General features: G+C 40.1%; 1 long non-coding RNA gene across 2 annotated transcripts in view; it reads right to left on the bottom strand.

The window, feature by feature from the left end:
- Positions 1–1449: 1449 nt before the first annotated feature.
- The window catches only part of LOC310848722, a 268150-nt gene continuing 249325 nt past the window's right edge, over positions 1450–20274 (bottom strand). For both annotated transcript variants that reach the window (XR_014566541.1, XR_014566542.1), the window contains exons 5-6: positions 6110–6169; positions 1450–2233 (exon numbers count right to left, since the gene is read on the bottom strand). This is a non-coding gene — a long non-coding RNA (uncharacterized lncRNA). The remainder of the gene's footprint in view (positions 2234–6109; positions 6170–20274) is intronic.

The raw sequence follows: 20274 nt of genomic DNA, 5'->3' as shown, positions 1-20274 counted from the left end.
TTTCCTGCACCCCATGATAAATCTGAATCAACTCATTGTGTTGCTGCTACCAAAGGGCATTGTACAAATGACCAAATAAGTGACATCTTTTAGTAAAAAATGGTTGTTGTAAATGGATAGTTGAGTAACCAAGGGAGGAAGCCAGAGAAGTAGGAAGACTTGGGCTGTACTCATGTGTAATCAAGGCAGGATTCAGAGAAGGGACATGAGGCATCTTCTACCTGATTGAAAATAAGTACAATGGGACGAGATGCTGCAACAGCGTCATCCTCCCCCACCTCACCCTTGTGCAGATGGTGACCACAGAATCCAATCAGGGATCATGTTAGGCTGCCATCTGGCTCCTCGGCTGTGACACTAGTTCCATGCATGGATTCTCTGGGGTGGTTGAAAATAGGGATAAACAACTGGTCTGCTCCAAAGGAACAGATCTATAGGGAAGGGGTCTGAACAGTTCTACCATGGTATCATTTCAGTGAGATGAATTGGCCAGGGTTACCAATCACAGGTAAGAGATTGGTACACATGTACAATCAGCTGCATGGGTATAGGGCTCTTTCACAGTAATGCTGAACATGTGTCTGCTGGGGGCATTTGTGTTGAGTGCACTGATGTTGGGAGGTGCACTCAGGAATTGACTTAACACGTTATGGAATTTGGGTAATGAACAGAGAAAAGAGGCGTCACTGTGAAAGTGTGCTCACAGAGAGGACTATAGCCAGCTGCTTACCTGGGAGTAAGCCCCACTGAACTTACCAAGGGTTACTTCTGAGTACACATCTATAGGGTTACACTGTAAAGCATTTGTATTTGAAACATATATGATAGTTCTTTGTAATGTAAATGTGTGTTTAAACGTTTTACTGGATACTTTGATGCACAGTAGAATGATCTTACGTCTTCCACATCTATGGAAATTTAATTGGGGTGGTAGAATGTAATAGGTGTGCCCAAAGACATGTTCATATCTAGTGAGGGCACAATCTATGTACCCGTGTACGTAAATAGTTGAGATGTACAAATACAATAAGTATTACTTCACCCCCGAAGGCACACTCTGCCATTTGTCTCTTTAGACAGTTTCTCAAACAAACACTCATTTACACAAGCTTTTGTATGTACAGGAAACACCTTGTACTCAGTGTAATATGTGAGCTTGAGTTTGAATTCATTGGGCTGGATCAGGAAAAGAGCAAGAGGAATTCTGCCTGAGCAAAAGGGTTTCCCTACCTGCCTACACAATAGCCCCCCTCTGTCCCTAGAGGTCACTCCTGAAGGTTAAGGGATGGAGAAATCAGAATAATTTAGTAGAGCTTCCTTTTGTGAGTACAAGACTCTTTGTGTATAGAAGGAGAATAAAAAGCAATCATGCAAAATTATTTAATCTACTGTAGTTCTCACAAAACAGTTATATGACTAGATATTAATATAACTGTTTTGTATCTGTGTCTATTGACCCATACATCTATCTATAGTGGCATACATAAACAGGAGTACACATTTAAGCATATATGGCAAAAGGAATATTGCACTGACTGATGAAATCTTGTACAATGTAACATAAAAATTCAATTTAGCAACTGTCTTTTGAAAGTACTTCAATAACACTACTTTCTTGCTGCTAGTGAATGAGGGAATGGGTGAAATATAAGAGATTTTTGTGTAATATTTTCAGTGTTATCACTTGATCACGTCCTCTGCAATAACACATTTTTAACAAGGAAAATATGTCTTTGGAATATAAATGTTGTTATTGCCATTTTAGGTGGAGGTCTTTTGTGAAACAAAAATATTTTCTGCTTGCATCAGGATTCCAGGTTGGCCTTCAGCAAGTGTGATACAGTGAATCGGTAAAAGCATCCTTTGGTGAGAAAGCTTATCCCTGTACAGCTTCACGCTGCATAGGAAAGAGGGTGAGAGTGTTATAAATAGGGTGCTTCTCATGCATAGTGATTTCTCTCCATGCTTCTGCAGATGTGCAAAATCAAGACTTAGAGGGCTCAGCTGATGCTTGGCAGGTTTCCCCCCCCTTTTTTAAATTGCCACCCCCTTTTCTTCACTGCTCTTGATGTACTGACGCCTCTGCTTGTTCTGATGGCTGATTCAGATCACTTATTCCATCAGCCTCACACATGTGATGTTGATGTAGGTGCATAGAGGCAGGATTCTGTGATGCCAGCAAACAGGAGATGGAAACAACCAATGAAAGGTGTCTCTCAGGGAGTTCTGGCTGCTGGGGAGAGAATAAAAGAAACAAATTCTCGATTAGCTTCTACCTCTCTCTGAGCAGTTTGATAGACAAATTCAAAAGCACACTTCTTTAAAAAAGAAAAGGGTTTTTGTTTTGTTTTAAAAACGAGAGATTCAAGCCATCTGAGGATTAGTCCACCTGCAAAGGAGTAGCAGGGCTAAGCAATGGAGGACTGTAATGCCCCTGATTTTTCAGCTTATATGCTTTAATTGTGTCTTGTGTTAAGACTACGAGGAAATTAAAGACCATTTTCAGAGCTTGCTGCATTATAGACAATTATATGAGATGTATAAGGAAGACAATAAAAAAGGGTTTAGCTACACGATCTCTAGATTTCAGAAGGAGGTTATAGAAGAAGAAGCGAAGCTGCTGAAGAAAGCGTATAGTATTTTGCTAGAATGGGAAACAAACGATGAGGAGGTCAAATCAGTTATGATCAAATGGGCACAAGATATAGGACATAATATACAATTTGAGGACTGGGAAAAATTGTGGAAGGTGGATTTGAAATTTACAGATTGTTTTCTCTTGAAAGAAAATCATATGAAAGTGATGTATAGATGGTATATTAAAGGTAAAGGTACCCCTGCCCGTATGGGCCAGTCTTGACAGACTCTGGGGTTGTGCGCCCATCTCACTCAAGAGGCCAGGGGCCAGCGCTGTCCGGAGACACTTCCGGGTCACGTGGCCAGCGTGACATCGCTGCTCTGGCGAGCCAGAGCCGCACACGGAAACGCCGTTTACCTTCCCGCTGGTAAGCGGTCCCTATTTATCTACTTGCACCCGGAGGTGCTTTCGAACTGCTAGGTTGGCAGGCGCTGGGACCGAGCAGCGGGAGCGCACCCCGCCGCAGGGATTCGAACCGCCGACCTTTCGATCGGCAAGTCCTAGGCGCTGAGGCTTTAACCCACAGCGCCATCTGCGTCCCTTAGATGGTATATTACACCAGTACAAATGGCAAAAATGTACAAAACCAGGTCAAATACATGTTGGAAATGTAAAGAAAAAGAAGGTACTTTGTACCATATGTGTTGGGAATGTAGAGAAGTTAATTTTTGGGGGAGGTGATATATAATGAATTGAAAATAATGTTTAAAATGGCATTTGTAAAGAAGCCAGAAGCATTTTTGTTAGGGATTTTAGGACGAGACCTGCCAAGAAAAACAAAGAACTTATTTATGTACGCAACAACAGTGGCAAGAGTCTTGCTAGCACAAGGATGGAAGAATGAGGAAATCCCAACGAAAGAACAATGGCAAGAAAAACTGACGAGTTATGCGGAGTTGGCAAAGTTGACACATAAATTATGTGAGAAGGACAATTGTGACTTTAAGGAAGAATGGGAACTTTTTACAAACTATCTAAAAAAACAACAAAATGATTTGGACTCCTTGCCAGGTTTTGAATAAACATCCACAAATTTATTAGTAGAATAGATGACATATAAGGCAATGATATGTACCATTTTTAACATGTAGAGAATGATATGTACAAACAAATCAGAGAGGGGAGCTGAGGGAAGTCCTTAGGGGGTGGGAGAGGGAGGGAAGGGGTAGAATAAAAAAAGGGGGGGAATGTAATTGGTTATTTCGATTGATAATTTGTTTTGCTAAAATTGTTTAATATAAAATATATTTAATAACAATAGCAATAACAATAACAATAACAGTGTCTTGCGTTCTTCCTGAACTATTGACAAAATGATTAAAGGGGAATGTTATCTCCCCACCTCATCTCTCTGACTTGGAAGTATGAGAAACAAGTAATACAAATTTTGCAGGCATCTTTTCCCTCCTCTCCCACATCCGGGCTACCAGGGTTTATTTCATTTGCTCTCATTGTTAATATATTTAAACTGCAGACTATGAGGGAGGTACGGATGCTGACTGAGGAGAGGTGTGGGTCGATTTGCTAGCAGTGTATTTTAAGCGCCAGTGAAAACAAGATACTTGCAAACACCACCAATTAACCTGTAACATTAAGCACATAATTTAAAAAAAGATGCAGTGGAAGGTGTTTGTGTATGATAGGCTATCACTATTATCTCCTAGGAAAAATACGGATAATAGCAAAATATTCCATGTGTACTTAAAATCCCAGTTTTACATAATCCTTAATTACAGGAGATTTGCATTGCTTGCCAAAACTGGTAATGTTAATTATTTTCAAAAAGCTTTTCCCTTCAGCTCATGTTTGACTATAACTTTGAATGTGGCATCTGTGTGAAAATATACACAACATGGAGTTGGTTTTATCATTAATTGATCAATAGAACAGTTTGGGCTATGCAGAAGCATCAAACACATTGGCAAAAGCTGGCTGGTGAAGCATCTCAGATTTGAAAGGCCTGCCTGAAGGATACGGTTTTTCAAAGACACTTGGAAGGCAGAATGGATGACTCATGCTGAACCTCTCTTGGAAAGCCATTCCACAGGGCAGGGTCTACTAAAGGGGGGAAATTTGGGTGTAGAACATCTATCTTACATGCAGAAGGTCCCAGGTTCAACCCTTGACATCTCTAGGTAGGGCTGGGAATGTTCTGACACCTCTGCACCTGAAACCTTGGAGAGCTCCTACCAGTCAGCGTAGACAATAATGAGTTGTGGTTCGAGGACCCGACCCCCGCTTGGAGGAATAAAGATACGAGGACACAGTATATAAGGTTAATGGGCAAGAAAAGGCCACAACTTTATTGATTACAGCAAGTGAGAAGGTATTGGCTTAGGCATTGGACCACGGAAGATTTTGACTCCACCCACTCGAAGAGGGGTGAGTCTGAAGAGGGGTTAACCACCAGTAGGGGGAGCCTGTTGATGCTAATACAACTATAAGCTCTCCCCTGATGTCACTGAGGGTCGTGCCATGGCCCCCCGCCACACGGGCATTGGACAGGATCCACGACCGCCGGATTCCTTTAATGCTCAATTTGAAGGGGTAGGCGATGGCCACACCTTGCCCTTCCCACCAAGCCACCTGATTGGGTGTTCAGCTGGGGGGTGTGGCGCGCCAGCCATGTGGATGGGGCAGGGGGCGTAACGCCCCCAGCTTGACGCGGGAATTGTCTCCCGCCCACAACACCTCCCCTCCGGAAGGAGGAGAGGGCCTAGATGTCGCAATGGTCTGACATGGTATATAAGGCAGCTATCTATGTTCCTAAAGGCTTGGTCCTTGGTAAAGGGCAGCTGGACCTCAGAAGCTGACCTTTTGGTGGGATATTTGGAGTGCTGTCCAGTTCCAGTCCAGTTTAAAGACAAAGAAGACTAAGACAGGAGAGCAAGAGATCTTGAAACTGCACTTCAGTTGCACTCAGATAGCAGACTGAGTATGCACACAGCTCATTTGGTCACTGTGAGATGTATTATATTTCTGATTAAATTATAGCAAACATTTCTAAGTTTCTGTTTGTTTGTTTGTTTGTTTGTTTGATATCCTGCCTTTCTCGCAGTGCAGGACCCCAGGCAGTTCACAACACGAATTATAAGTATATGCAGCTAAAAAACACACCAATCAGTTATAAATATTAAAATAAACACAGGCAGATAAGTTACAATAATAAAAAGAGCCTTGAATCAAACCAATTTAAAACCGCAACAGGAGAAGAAAATAGGAAACAAGCATCAATAAAAGACCCTGGCTGCAACTGAAAGTTAGTGGTCAAAGGTTTATCTTTGGCTGTCGGTGAGAGGGGACCAGGCTAGAAGGGACTTCTACAATCTGGGAGCAACCGCTGAGAAGGCTCTCTCATCTTCTTACCAAATGTGCCTGTGAGGGTGGATGGGTGAGGGGGAAACAAAGGAAAGGCCCCACTGAAGATCTCAAAACTAGGGCAGACTCATAAAGTGGTATATGTTCACAAACCTTTAGTCTTCTTGTTTGGTGATTAATTTCCTGCTTTTGGGAGGTGCAGAAGTGGTGACCCTAGGAATGCAAGAAGAGCAACCATATATTAGAAATGTTGGAATTGTCATCCTGTTTCTCTGAGGTTAAAGGCCACCTCATAAATTGTCCTCCCCACCCCCTCAACTAATGTGGATATTAATCTTCATCTAGGGAAAAAATGTGACAATGGGATCCTGAATGCTCATCATTGTCTGAAAATCTAAAGCTTTCTTAGGATCATAGGAAGCTGCCTCACACTCTGTCAGACCACTGACACCTTGGCTAAGTGTTGTCTACACTGGCAGGTAGCAGCTCAACAGGGTTTCAGACAGGGGATTCTCTCAGTCCTATCTGAAGATGCATATTTACAACTGTGACAGTAAAACACAGCTGCAGAATATTGCAGTTGGTACAGTTTTCTCACTGTGACAATTGCACAAGAAAGGAAGACCCGTAAGCAAGGGGGTGCCATTGTTTTCTTTAACCCATGTGTAAGACGGGCAAACACTTGCCTTTGTCAAATGATTAAAGAAAGAGTCTGCAACTTGCATGTTTGTCAACATAAACAAAATCAAATGATTGCTCAGCGGGAAGGAGCCCCAGGAAATCCAAAGATTTTTTTTATTTTTTTACTAATTAGGAAAATAATACTGTCTGCTTAATGATTACTTTGCACTGGCTGCTATCAAGCAATGGCAGAATGGCACTTTCAATCTGGTGTCATGGAACATCGGACAAACTTTGACAAATCTTCTGGTATCATTTTTACAACAAGGAAGAGAAATTTAGTTTAGAAGGTTAAAGCAAAGTTGACTTTTCTATCCCATTTCCACCTTTAAAGTTTAGTTTAAAAATTACTATACTAATAAGCATCACTCATGAATTTCCATTAGCTTCTTGTCCACTCTTAGGAATTTAAAATGATTTGCAAGAATGTAAGTAGATCACCTTCCATACTCCCTCCCCTTCTGGAGTATGCAATTACTCACTTTATTTTATTTTATTTATAAGATTTCTTACATGAGTCAAGAAACAAAAAGGTAGACCAGCAGGAGTTGGCTGTAACTCTAACTCTGACACTGATTGCTAGAGCTGTATCTTCTTGTCTGTTCATGTTTAAATATAACTTCTGTTTTAATTTTCTGTGGTGGCATTGTGTCGTGCACTTAAGCCACAAATAAAGTCAAAACAAATATTATTTATGTAGCAAAGCATGCCCAACAACTATGGCATCATTCAGTAATTTGTTTCAGGCCAAGTCTAATCCGCTTGCCTTATTTTCTGACTGAGCCAACCCTGTCACTAGGCAGAGTGAGATGACCACCTCAGGAGACAGATGCTAGGATGGGAATGTGGACTATGCCCCTTCCCCAGTAATCTCGTGTGGAAGTGAGGTGCTCAGGTTCGCTCTGTGTACTTAGACCTCTCATGTTATCTAGGGGTAAAAAGAATCTTTGTCAAGATATTGTGAATCTAAGTATGACAGGTTTCTGTGGGTTGAAGAAAACTGAAAGGGTAAACAAATTTAGATCATTTAAAGTTATCCTCACCTCTTTTCTGCAACCAGCTGTATTTAACAATCATTGTAGCTAAAAGAGGGATTTTGAAAAGGCTGCTTAAGCATGAAAAGTATGCGATTGATAAAGGCACAGATCACTATCACCTTTGAACAAGCATGTGAGCTTTGCCCAGTACATAATGGGATTTGCTTGTGCTTCATTCTATAGCACTGATGTTGAAAGGGAGGGGGAAATTAAGAACCATTAAAAAGATATGGCATTTTGAATTTTCTAGTTGTCCTGCTTTCTGGTAGATACTGCTTTTTAAATAAACTGACTTATGTATGTTAAGTCTCAGAAACCTTAAAGTTATTGGGGGGAGGCAGGCAATCTCTTCAGATTATTCTCTTCTTTGCTCTTCTCTAAACCTCCTGACAAATTTACTATCATAAATAAATGGGACCCCTCCCCACAATAACTTTAGCATGGCAAGGGGAAGGACTTGGTTTACTCAGTCTAATGATCTCTGGCAGACAAGCAGCCTGATAAGCAGCAATGACTCTCTGTCAGTTTTATGTATGTTTATTTACAAGAAAAACACATCCAGAGAACGTCTTTCTGCCTGCTCACATTAACAGTAGTTGATCAGTCCCTCCCCTCAACAGGAAGGATGCCAAAATCCCGCCTTTCTTCTCCTTCCCTTTCGTTGTTCTCTGAGCTTCACCAGTCTCCTAGTACAGGGACTGAATGCCTGGCCTGCCTCCTCAGAAGACACAGCCTCAGACTCTGGCTTATCTGCTGGTTGCCTGGCAACGCTTTGGTCACCTTCCATCTCTCCCTCTCCTTGGGAGCTAACATTGTCTTCCTTTTCTAGACTCTGACAGCCAGCTCTCATCTGCAGAGTCAGCCCCTTGCTTGCTTATCTCAGTTTTTGAGGCCGACTCTTCCACTGCACCCTGAGGGGCCAACATTCCTGAAACCCAGCATGGTAAGCCAAACGATGGTTTAGTGGGCCACCTCAATGTGTGGGCCCTCATAGAAGAGCTTGCAGCTGCTTTGCTCCTCTCCACTCCTTGGCTACAGCTCACAGTTAGGGAGCTTTTCAGATTCTAATTCCATTGGAGCAGAGCAAGATGGAAAAGTAAACTACAACATTTCATTAAATTCCAACACAAATAAACAGCAACATTGACCATTGCCTATTTATTAGATTTAATTAGAAATAAAGGTCATGTTGTACGAATTAAAATTCTGTAGAATAGTTTCAGAATAAACCTTTTAAAAATAATAATAATGATGAATGAATTAACTTCCCCTAGTGTAGGATTACTTTTTATATACTCAGTTTTTGAGGTTGTTTCCAGTTTGGCATTGTCAGGGATCATTAGATGCTTATAGACATTTGCAGCAGCTGAGTTTATCAAGTAATTTGCAGTCCTGTTTCAACATTAAACTGTTATTTTTTTAAAAGACACACACCACACAGTCATGTTTAACTATATATGGATGTACTTTCTCACAAAATGTACTTTTCTGAACTATGTTCCATCAAAGTATGCATTTCTAAAAGTATTCTATCATAAAACAAATATATTTAAAGTATATGCATTTTTTATGCTTTTGAGCTCAGAATGGCACCACAAGATTCAGAGAAGTGAGAAATCAACAAAATGAAGGCATTTTTATTTACTCAGTGATATGGAAGGTGCAGATTAGGTCAGTTCATATGGATTTGCAAAAAATTGATTTTTTCAAGCAACCCTACTTATATTTCATCATTACAGTAAAAGTGTTTCCAAATACTCTATGCTATAACATCAAAATATTCATCAAAATGGCTGTGATTCTGCATTGCAGGAAGTTGGACTAGATGATCCTTTGTGTCACTTATAACTCCACAATTCTATGATTCTATGATATTCCAAAAAACAGTTCAAACGTATTGCTTGAAACCATAGGTCATTGCAATGTTAAAAAACACAATAAAACAGATGGAACAGATAAAATGCAACAAATGTGTTGAGAAATAAAGCAGAAATAATCATAGATCAATAAAAAAATAATCAAAACCTGGGAGTTGAACCTTCAGATGATAAAGTTGCCAACTCTACCTAAGGCAGCTGTTTACCTCGATTTAAATCTCCATCAGACCATTTTCTGATTTCACTATTGAACATAGCTAAACATACAAAACCAAAATTGAAATAATAGAGACAATCAGGCTTCTCCAGTAGTATATTTTACATTTGCCTTGTAAAATTTGGCTTGTGTGTTGGCTTTCAATATGTTCTGGGAGCTGAGTTGCTAATGTAGGTCATCATAATTTGGCATAGAAGCCACTGTCATTGTGAAATGTTGCAATGAAAAACATGTAGACAGAGCCTTCAATGCATACAGATATCTTTTCTCCACCCATAGTAACTGATGGATGCTTCTGAAGTTTTTGTATACATACATATCCTTCCGTAGAAATTGTATAAATAGTACTACTGAAGAAAATCTCTTCAAAAAGAGAAAAAGATTCTGTTTTAGCCTTGCTTAAATATGTTAGAATGTATTGACAAGGTCTCTGTATTTCATTCAGAGCATCATTGCTCCTGCAGGCATCTTGGGATGTTTGCAGTTGTTTGCGTGAAAATTACAGAACAGATGTCATTTTCTAGAGGGTGAAAAGCACTTCTTTGATATTACACAAGAGTGTTTGTATTTAAATGCAAGCTAAACACAATGAAGAGTGTTAGTGCAATAAATGTTTTAAATACAATAGAAGAAGTTGTGCAAGTGTAAGTCCAAATGATTTAAGATGAGAATGTACTCTTCAGAAAGGACTGCAGCTTTCATATTTTGGTGTTTCATCCAAGGCCACATCTGCACTACACATTTAATGCTGCATAATGACACTATAAACAATCATGGCTTCCCCCAAAGAGGCCTGAGAATTACAGTTCGCTGAAGGTATGTGAGTTGTTAGGAGACCCCTATTTCCCTCACAGAACTACAATTCCCAGAGCTCCCTGGGAAGAGGGATTTATTGTAAAGCCAGTCTGAGAAGTAAAGCAGTATGGTACTGCTTTAAATGGACTTTGGGCTCATTCATACTTCTGTTTGTGGCATAATTTCTAGGCACAGATCCATGATTTCCAGACACAGACCAGAGATGTTTTTTTTAAAAAAAAACAGAAAACAAACAAACAAACAAAAATCCTGCCACTTTCCCTGAATCAGAACAAACATTTGGGTTTTCAGCGGATTGACGTTTGTTCCAATTCAGCAATAGAGAGCAGGTTTTCCCAGGGAATATGGCAGGCAGGGAAAAAACAATCTGCTCAGATCTGCATCTGCAAGTCACAGATCTAGAAATCACATCATAAACAGAAGTGTGGATGAGCTCTTAGAGGGGGGAGGGATTAAAATGACATGTAGTTTAACTCAGTGGTCCATGACCACGCCATCTATCCACACACCTCCGCTGCTCAGGATTTCATTGCACCACAAAACGAGAATGTGTAGACCAGAAACGTTGCCTTCACAGCACCTTTGAATGTTCTGTAGAAATTAATGAATCTTCCACATTAAGTGTTCAGAATCAAGGTGACTGTATCAAGTGACAGTATATGGAGCATTATAGCTTCCTCAGGGAAGTTGGGCTTGAGAAATAATGTGTGTAATGGAAATTGGTAACTGAATTTTAATAAACATTCATTCCCAGGAGGACTTGTGTGTACTGTAAATATACAACGCTACTTATCAAAGCAACATTCCTTTTCAACTGAAGAAATGTTAATTAGTATTATTTTTGTTTCCCCATCATTTTCTCTTTTTAATCCAAATAATTCATTACGTTCAAAGCAAAGCTGAATGTGTATTGTCCTTGTTTTCTTTCTGAAAAGTCATTTTTCAGATTGCCAAACTCCCTAGCTGTCAGTGTTTTCACGTTGTACGAAACATATTTTCATTTTTTTAAAAAAATGTGTTAGGGAGGCATAGCACACTGCATTAGAATTATAACATTTTTGTGACCTGACTGATATTTTCAGCAGCCCTAAGGCTGGATCCTTCTTTCAAATGAAAACTCTAGCCCCCTTACATGTGCAGCACAGACAGGGGAGTGGGGGTGCACCTCTGACCCTACATGTGAGGTCATGTGGTAGCTACATGCAGGCTTTCTCCATCTTCTGGGACCTTGATCATGCAACAGTCCAGAATGCCAGGAAAGCCTATGTGCATAAAGGTCCATATGTGTAGGCTTTCTCTGTGCATAAAATGGGGTCATCAAGGATGAGGCCAGCAGTATCATGCAACCTCAGGAAGGGGCCAGAGCTGTGTCCCTGCAGCTTCTGTGTCTTGTTATGGAATCTTCTATGAGGGCCACAATGAGTTAAGTACTGAGAACCTTTGTAAAACATTTCCCTTGATGTGTTTGTCTTGATACTTAAATGGCACTCTGAGAGACACTGTGGAACTCGTGTCTCATAGAGATAATGGTTGTTCATGCTGAAATCCCTAATAATTTTTTATTGATGTCCATCAGAGCAGTAACATATAAGGTCAGATCTCATTGACTCATAAATAGCCCTACATCTGCACACTGTATTTGTAATAATTTCTATAGCACTTTTTGGTGTATAAAAGTATCTTCATATTCTCTTGTCTCATTGATCTTTTCAGCAGCTCTGTGATGAATCAAGCTGCTGAGAAATGCTTTTCGCAAAACAACTCCACGACTTCCATTACTGAGCAGGTATTTAATGCTAGATCTCCAACATCGAAACTCACCACCAAACCAAAGTGGTGTTTAATATGTTTTCTGGGGTCCTTACAACATCTCTACTCAGTCCATCTGTCAAACTTCAGTATTTCCACTGAAGGAAGAAGTTGCTTATTGATATATTTACCTTATATTTGAGTTAAGTTATGGAAACCTGGTTTTTAAACATTGTTTATTAAATCCTATGCCTATAAGGCACTGTGCCCCCAAAATTATTTTTTATTGCGGGGAGGGGGCATTGTGTGAGACCACGGCAACCCAAATGACCTTCATGCTCGCTAGTTAAAAATGAGAAGATGGCATCCCAGATTTTGACTTCAAAGTGTTGGTATGTCAAACCACTTTTATCCACAATATTGTGTTTGGAGTGTGGTGACCAAATCAGTTGGTGTTCTTCATGATCAGTGGATAAAAGTGGTTTGATAATAAAACATCCTCTTCTCATTATCACCACCATAAGAGACACCTTAAAGTAATTGTTCTGTTCGAAGCAAGGCAGCACAACCTTTCCCCTTTGATTCCCCATGGATGTGTGAAGTATCCCAGTGCCAATCGACATGGCTTGGCCTTGGTCATCCTTTGGACAGAGCAGCTCTCCAGTTCTCACAAATGAGGCCTCCTTTCCCAGTTTTGCCTCATACAGGGGGGCAAGCAGGCAACAACACCATTACCTGCCTTACTACTTCACAGCAAACAAAGAGGAGATAAAAACTTTAGAGCGCGATTGCTTTCAAAATGTTACTTCTCAGACAGACTCCCCTACCACTGTCAAATGTGAAAACAAGTTAAAAGCTTGTGTTAAATGGTTTGTAACTAATACACTGCCCCTTTAAATAACTGAGCTTAAAACCATTCGAATGAGCAATATTACCTGTCAGATGGAACTACAGTTTTCAATTTCATTGCACCTGGAGTAAAACCCATTACTTTTTTGCGAAATGCCATTTCATTTGTCCTCTCAGCATCACCACCAGCAACAGCAGCAAGCAAAAACTATGAAGTTTGCATTTAATTAGCCAGGCCTGTATCGTTCCAGCGCATCTCCAGATCTAAAACATCTCAACCAAACTGGGAAGCGCAAGAGATAAGCAGCAATATGGCCTCTCCCCAACTTTCTTCCTTCCCTCTTCATAGCTGCCCCTGCAGTCTGTGGAGGGGTTCAGGCCAGATTGCTTTGGCTCATGTCCTGTGGATTACTTCAGTGGTGAGCACTCTTAGGGGAAAGAATGGTGCCTGCCAATATCTGTAAACACTACCAGACAACTTCTGTTAAATCAGAAGTTGCTGCTGCCTCTGTGTGCCTGTGTCTCTCTGCCTTTGTCTCCTACGTGTTTTGGTTTGCAGCCATTAATAGCTTGGCCTCCACAAAGCGGTAGCAAAGGGGAGTGTGTCAGAGCAGCGGGCCAAAATTAAATTACCGCAACCTCGCGCTTTGCATTAAAGCCTCCACTAAGTGATGGAAGCTGGTAATCGTCCCAATTTTCGTTAAAGACAATGGCCCTCCATGCAACTGGCTACATTTAGTTAATTCATGCTGTCAGCTTTCCTTTATTGGCTGCGGGGAATGCAGTATTGATTCCTGAACTTAGCGGCAGCACAAAGAACCACTAGTGCATGGTCAAAATGCAGCAATAAAAAGAGCCTGGCAGCTTGAGGAAAAGCCGCCATTCCGCTGCAGAAACAAGGTCAATTAAAGGACAGTGCAGCACAATATAAATAGCATCGCCATTCCTCTTCAGCCAGGATGATATCACGCTGGCAAGATGACAGTAAATAAAAGAGAAGCTAATGCAGAATAATATAAAGGAATCTGATGTAATTTAATTTCAAGTCTTCCACCATTTTGAAAATGCTAGCAATAGCAAAATACATTTCCCTCTTTAAGTAAGAGTTAGTGATTTCTTCCTAAAGTAATCCTTCTGTAATAAAAACTGAGTGTAAATTAGCTCACGCGCATTAGTCACATGTCAAGTGGTAGATGTTCTGTTTGGAGAGGAAGAAGCTGCAGCTGTGGTGCCTCATGACTGCTAGATGTTTGGTTTTTATTACCTGTTTTGAGTTCCTTTTCAGTATCAGATTATTTTAATAATGAAACAATAATAAGTAATTTTAGCTAATGGGGTTTACATGATGTAACATGTCACTGTGGTCATTTGCATTAATATAAAATATATTGCTTGTTGCCAGCTGACAATTGCATTTTAAAATATATCATATGCTGGTAAAGAGTCTCTCTCTCTCTCCCTCCCCCCCTCTCTCTCTGTGTAAAAGTGTGTAAGTGTAAGCAAGTGTGTTTAAGTGTAAAATAGCTTGCTATTGGATCCTTTGCATCCAAGTGACCTCCATCATTATGAAAAAGGACATACACCTCACCTTTCCTCTGTTCAGAACCAATAGGAGGGTGGGTATCCAATCTTAGCATCCAATGAAATGTGAGGATGTTTGAGGTTGTTCATTGTAGGAGAGACTGAACCAGGGCAAACAGGGTCTAAACAGGAAGAGCAAACACTTTCTGGTACATTGTGGATTTTTGAGACAGTATTTACTGAGACATTTTGTGCACACCATAACAGGTACTAGAGGGGAGTGGGCTGGCGGATATGAGGGTGTGAGTTGGGATGGCAGTCCAGGAGGTGTATATTTTAATAACAACATGCAAGGCTGTGCTTGCATCTGGAAGAAGATGAAAGCAACCTGGACTTCGGAAAGAAAAAGGGAAAGAATGTTATTTTCTGAAAATTCAAGAGAAGCACAGATTCAGTGTAGTGCTAAGGAGATAATTCTATCAGCACAAGCATTTCTGCTTGCCTGACAAAATGATCTTTCCTCTGCTCTAGGGGTTCTCCTAAGCCTCCAGAACAGATTTGGAGAGGGTACCAAGTGTATGTAGGGGGAAGAGAGAGGGGGAAAATTCCTCTTCTGTTATCAGGAATCCTTGCATGGGCTTGTCCTAATCAAGGGAAGTAATAGTACCACTCCATTCTGCCTTGGTCAGACCATACCTGGAGTACTGTGTCCAGTTCTGGGTGCCACAACTTAAGAAGGATATTAACAAGTGTGCAGAGGATGATCTAGGGTTTACAAACCAAGCCTCATGAGCAATGATTGTGGGAGTTGGGTGTGTCTAAAGGGCAAATATCTAAAGGGCTGTCACATGGAAGATGCAGCAGGTTTGTTTTCTGCTGTTCCAGAGGCTAGTGCCTGAACCAATAGATTCCAGTTACAAGAAAGGAACGTCCGACTAAACACCGACTAAACTTTCTGACAGTAAGAGCTGTTCGGCGATGGAATGGACTCCCTCAGAAGGTGGCAAATGTAATACCAGGGGCAAGAAAATATACACGCTAAAATTACTAACCCAGATGGAAACAATGAAAGCAAGGCATTTACTTGTTTCAGTCAGAGATTTCAAAAGCAATGGGATATGCCAGATTTTTTCTGTTCAAGTGAAGACCCCAGGTGCTGTTTGATTCCTCCAAGATACCCTTGAGATGAAACCAAAGGGTGAAGATATGCTTAGATACTTCAGAGCAATGAGGCTGATCTGAATGTGCATTCATTGTTCTCAGTGCAAATGTGTCTATCTTTAAGTTTGTATGCTCACAAAAATGGGAGATTAGTTGCTTTCTAGTAGAGATTTTACATGTAAGAGGTTCCAGGTTTAAACCCAGCACCTCTGGCACAGTTGAAGTTCAGCAAATGTGAAGCAGAAGACAGCTGTGCACCTTGCTGACTGAATTGCCACAACTCAACTAGAAGCCATCAGAAAACAACAGTGCAAATGATATGATACAGGCATGCACAATCATGCAGTGTTTTTAATGTTTTTCTCTTATTTAGTATAGGCCAGGGGTGGAGAATCTGTAGCTTTCCAGGTGCTGTTAAACTATTATTCATTGATCGAGAAAATATTTGTATATATTTGTATATATTGTATCATATATCACAACGGTATGCAGCAATATGAAAACTAATAATAAAGCCAAATAATAAAATAATAAAAAGATAAAAACAAGTTAAAAGCAGAAAGAAATTAAAAACAAACACCAAGAGACCATTTGGGGGGATGTACTCTTATCTATCTATCATCTATCTATCTATCTATCTATCTATCTATCTATCTATCTATCTATCTATCTATCATCTATCTATCTATCTATCTATCAATCATCTATCTATCTATCTATCTATCTATCTATATCTATCATCTATCTATCTATCTATCTATCTCTATCTATCTATCTATCTATCTATCTATCTATCTATCTATCATCTATCTATCTATCTATCTATCTATCTATCTATCTATCTATCTATCTCTATCTATCTATCTATCTATCTATCTATCATCTATCATCTATCATCTATCTATCTATCATCTATCATCTATCTATCTATCTATCTATCTATCTATCTATCTATCATCTATCTATCTATCTATCTATCTATCTATCTATCATCTATCTATATCTATCTATCTATCATCTATCTATCTATCATCTATCATCTATCATCTATCTATCTATCTATCTATCTATCTCTATCTATCTATCTATCTATCTATCATCTATCTATCTATCTATCTATCTATCTATCTATCTATCTATCTATCTATCATCTATCATCTATCTATCTATCTATCTATCATCTATCATCTATCTATCTATCTATCTATCTATCTATCTATCATCTATCTATCTATCTATCTATCTATCATCTATCATCATCTCTATCTATCATCTATCTATCTATCTATCTATCTATCTATCTATCTATCTATCTATCATCATCATTATCTATCTATCTATCTATCTATCTATCTATCTATCATCTATCATCTATCATCTATCTATCTATCATCTATCTATCATCAATCTATCATCTATCTATCTATCTATCCATCCATCCATCCCTGATTTGCCCAATGTATGGTCATCATCATCATTTGGACTACAACTCACATCATCCCTGAGCATTGGCCATGCTGGCTCTGACTCAGTGATATGCTCTGAGTTCTTCTTATACATTACCTCCCTCTTCCCCACTCTCCTCTTTCACTCCCTGCCCTATACTTCACCCACTTCACCTTATTTGAAAACTGCAGTCAGCAAGGCAAAGGAAACTAGGACATGTTCCTCTTCACATACATATGTGGTGGAGCATGGGCAGGCAGCCAGGATTTTGGAGAGACTCTTCCTCAGAGTGTATAGCAATGGCAGCACCATCTGCTACATGTGAAAGTGTTGCCCTTCCTACCCAGCTCCCACTTGTAGGTAGATCAATTTCTAATACTCGGTCAAAAAAGACGAAGGAATCTGCTGATAATGAGAATAGGGTGGTGTATTTGATCTTGTGGCCACATCACCCTTGTGAAATATGTCAGATAAGTGGCACATTTATTTATTCACTTATTCTTTAGGTCATTTCCAATCTGCAGCACAGGGCAGCTTCACGTAGTAAATCATTAAAATGATAAAATCATGGCATGACACTAAAAATACAGCAGGGCAGCAACAATAAATACCTAAGCAGATAGGAGGCCCTCCTGATGTAAAACTAACCACAGATTAAATGCCTCGATAAACAAAAACATTTCCAACTGGTGTTTAAATATCAAATACCGCCTGGAAAGGAGTTTGAAAAGCAGGGCGACACTACCAAAAACACCCTGCCTTTTGTAGGAATAGACTGAAGCGTCAGTTTCAGTTTCTTTCAGTTTCTCATTTTTCCATATCTTAAATTCCATTCTCCATATTTCCACAGCAATTTTCTAAAAAAAAGAGAAATCTGCATGAAAATTCACCAGCTTCTTAACACACATAATACACATTTTTTTGAATGCAGTTTTGGAAGCAATTTCTCATTCAGTTGATTGGCGGTACTGAAAAGTCTCTTGTGCAGCGTGTCCCAAGAGCCAACTCCCATCTGATTGTCAGCACTTGTGAACAAGGTTTCCCAAGCAAAGACAATCAACTGATTTTTCAAGACTTTCAAGACTTGAGTAGCGCTGCATGCAGGGCTTCACCAGTGCCAACAATCAGCCGATTGCTGGCCCTGGTAAACCCCTCATTGTGAGATTATGGGACTGAGAAATGGCCCCATTCATGTGCCAAACATGACTCAAGGGTGTGTGGAGATAAGGATCTGGCCCCCGGGCCAAATCCAGTTCCCCACACCTACTATGTGGCAACAGTACACTGAAGGTATAATGTTTCTCATTTAAGTAAGTATGTAATATTCTAAAGTTTGTTCTGGAAGTTACTTGTAAAAATGGGTTTACTGAGATTATATATGTGAGAAGTCAGGATTTGAGACTAAAATATGACTCACTGAATAGATTTAGACAGGTTGACTAGTTTCTCCCAAGGCATTCTTCTATTAATATCCCGTGATTCACTCTTTGAATACTGTCTGGGACTCACCGAATTTAAACAAGTATTTTGTCTTAATTTGAAAATTATCACCATAATCAACCACTGAGATTATGTAAAGTGAACTATCGTACCACAGATCCTTAATGTTAAAAATGTTTTATCTCAGATTCAGTGGTTATACATAACCAAGTTATCTAAATGGTGCCAACTAAGACCCATAATGTGTCTGTGATGTGACATAGCTATGGATTCCAGCTCTGCTACTGGGTGCAATCCATGAAATTAATGAGTCCTTTCACAAGGATTTTTGTCCCCTGTGGATTGTGCCAATTTCAACCTACAGAAAAGCTAAGAAGCTTTTGACAAGGAGCATTTATTGGACCACATACAGAAAGTGCATCAAATTTCTTCACTTTGACTAAGTTCATATTTTTTGAGAAAAGCACAATGGGACTTAGAGGTAGATGAGAACACTACTCATGAGCTTTGCTGGCTCCCCAGCCTCCTGCAACCTCTCAAAGCTGGTTCCTGAGCATTGAGGAACCCTCTGGAATGGTGTATGATGATGCATCTTAAAGGGCAACAGGACAGGGAAATTAGGAGAATTAGTGCCTTGCGCTGGTGGAACTGTGTTTGTGGTCATGGATCCAAGTCACAGGCATGAGGAACCTGTGGCCCTCCAGATGTTGTTGGACTCCAACTCCTATTTTCCTTGATCATTGGCCATGCTGGCTAGGGCTGATGGGAGTTGGAACCCAACAACATCTGGAAGGCTACAGGTTCCTCACGCCTTCTGCAGAAAATTGTGATCTATTTATTTATTTTAAAAAACCCAATAACTGCAAAAGTCAAGAATTCAGAGGAACATACAAGTTTGATAACTACTGATGTGGACACATAATAAACTTTGTCATTAACCCCATTCCCATCCTACAAGCTCATGACTGATGCCACCAATATCTGAAAGCTTTGAAAACTAATGACCACCCACAATCATCTTGCTTTACTTAGTAAATAAGGACTGTACTTCGTAATATCTTTTGAGTAGGACAAGAAATTATCCCTACTTAGGTGGGTGGCCTGAGACTTTTTGGTATCTGAGTCGAACCACAAAATGTCCTTCCAATTAGGAAAGAAAGGGTGAGTGAAGATGTACATCAGGAACAAGGGATCTATGTTGGAATCTGCTGTCCCTGTGGATCCTGCTTCCTGAGGCGGTTGCTGTCCCCACCTCAGGCAGTGGTGGACACTCTAGTGTGAAAAGACAAACTTGGTTCCCTCCATGCAATTCCACGCTTCTCTTTTCAGAGCCATTTCTTTTGATGCCACGTTTGTCATTGCCCCACAACACCATTTAACAACAAGCCATCTAGAATTCTGAGTAGTAGTAACAGGCCCATTAAACTGAGGAGAAGGCAACTGTGCGTCATATTACCTGCTAAGATGCTAGCCAAAATGAAGTCTTCCTCAACTTATCCAAATCCTCAAAATCAATTTCTCTTC

This window comes from Podarcis gaigeae (genome assembly GCF_964106915.1).
Source record: "Podarcis gaigeae genome assembly, chromosome: 7".
NCBI lineage: Eukaryota > Metazoa > Chordata > Lepidosauria > Squamata > Lacertidae > Podarcis > Podarcis gaigeae.
The sequence above is the reverse complement of the archived record's forward strand: the minus strand, read 5'-3'. Positions and strand labels throughout refer to the sequence as shown.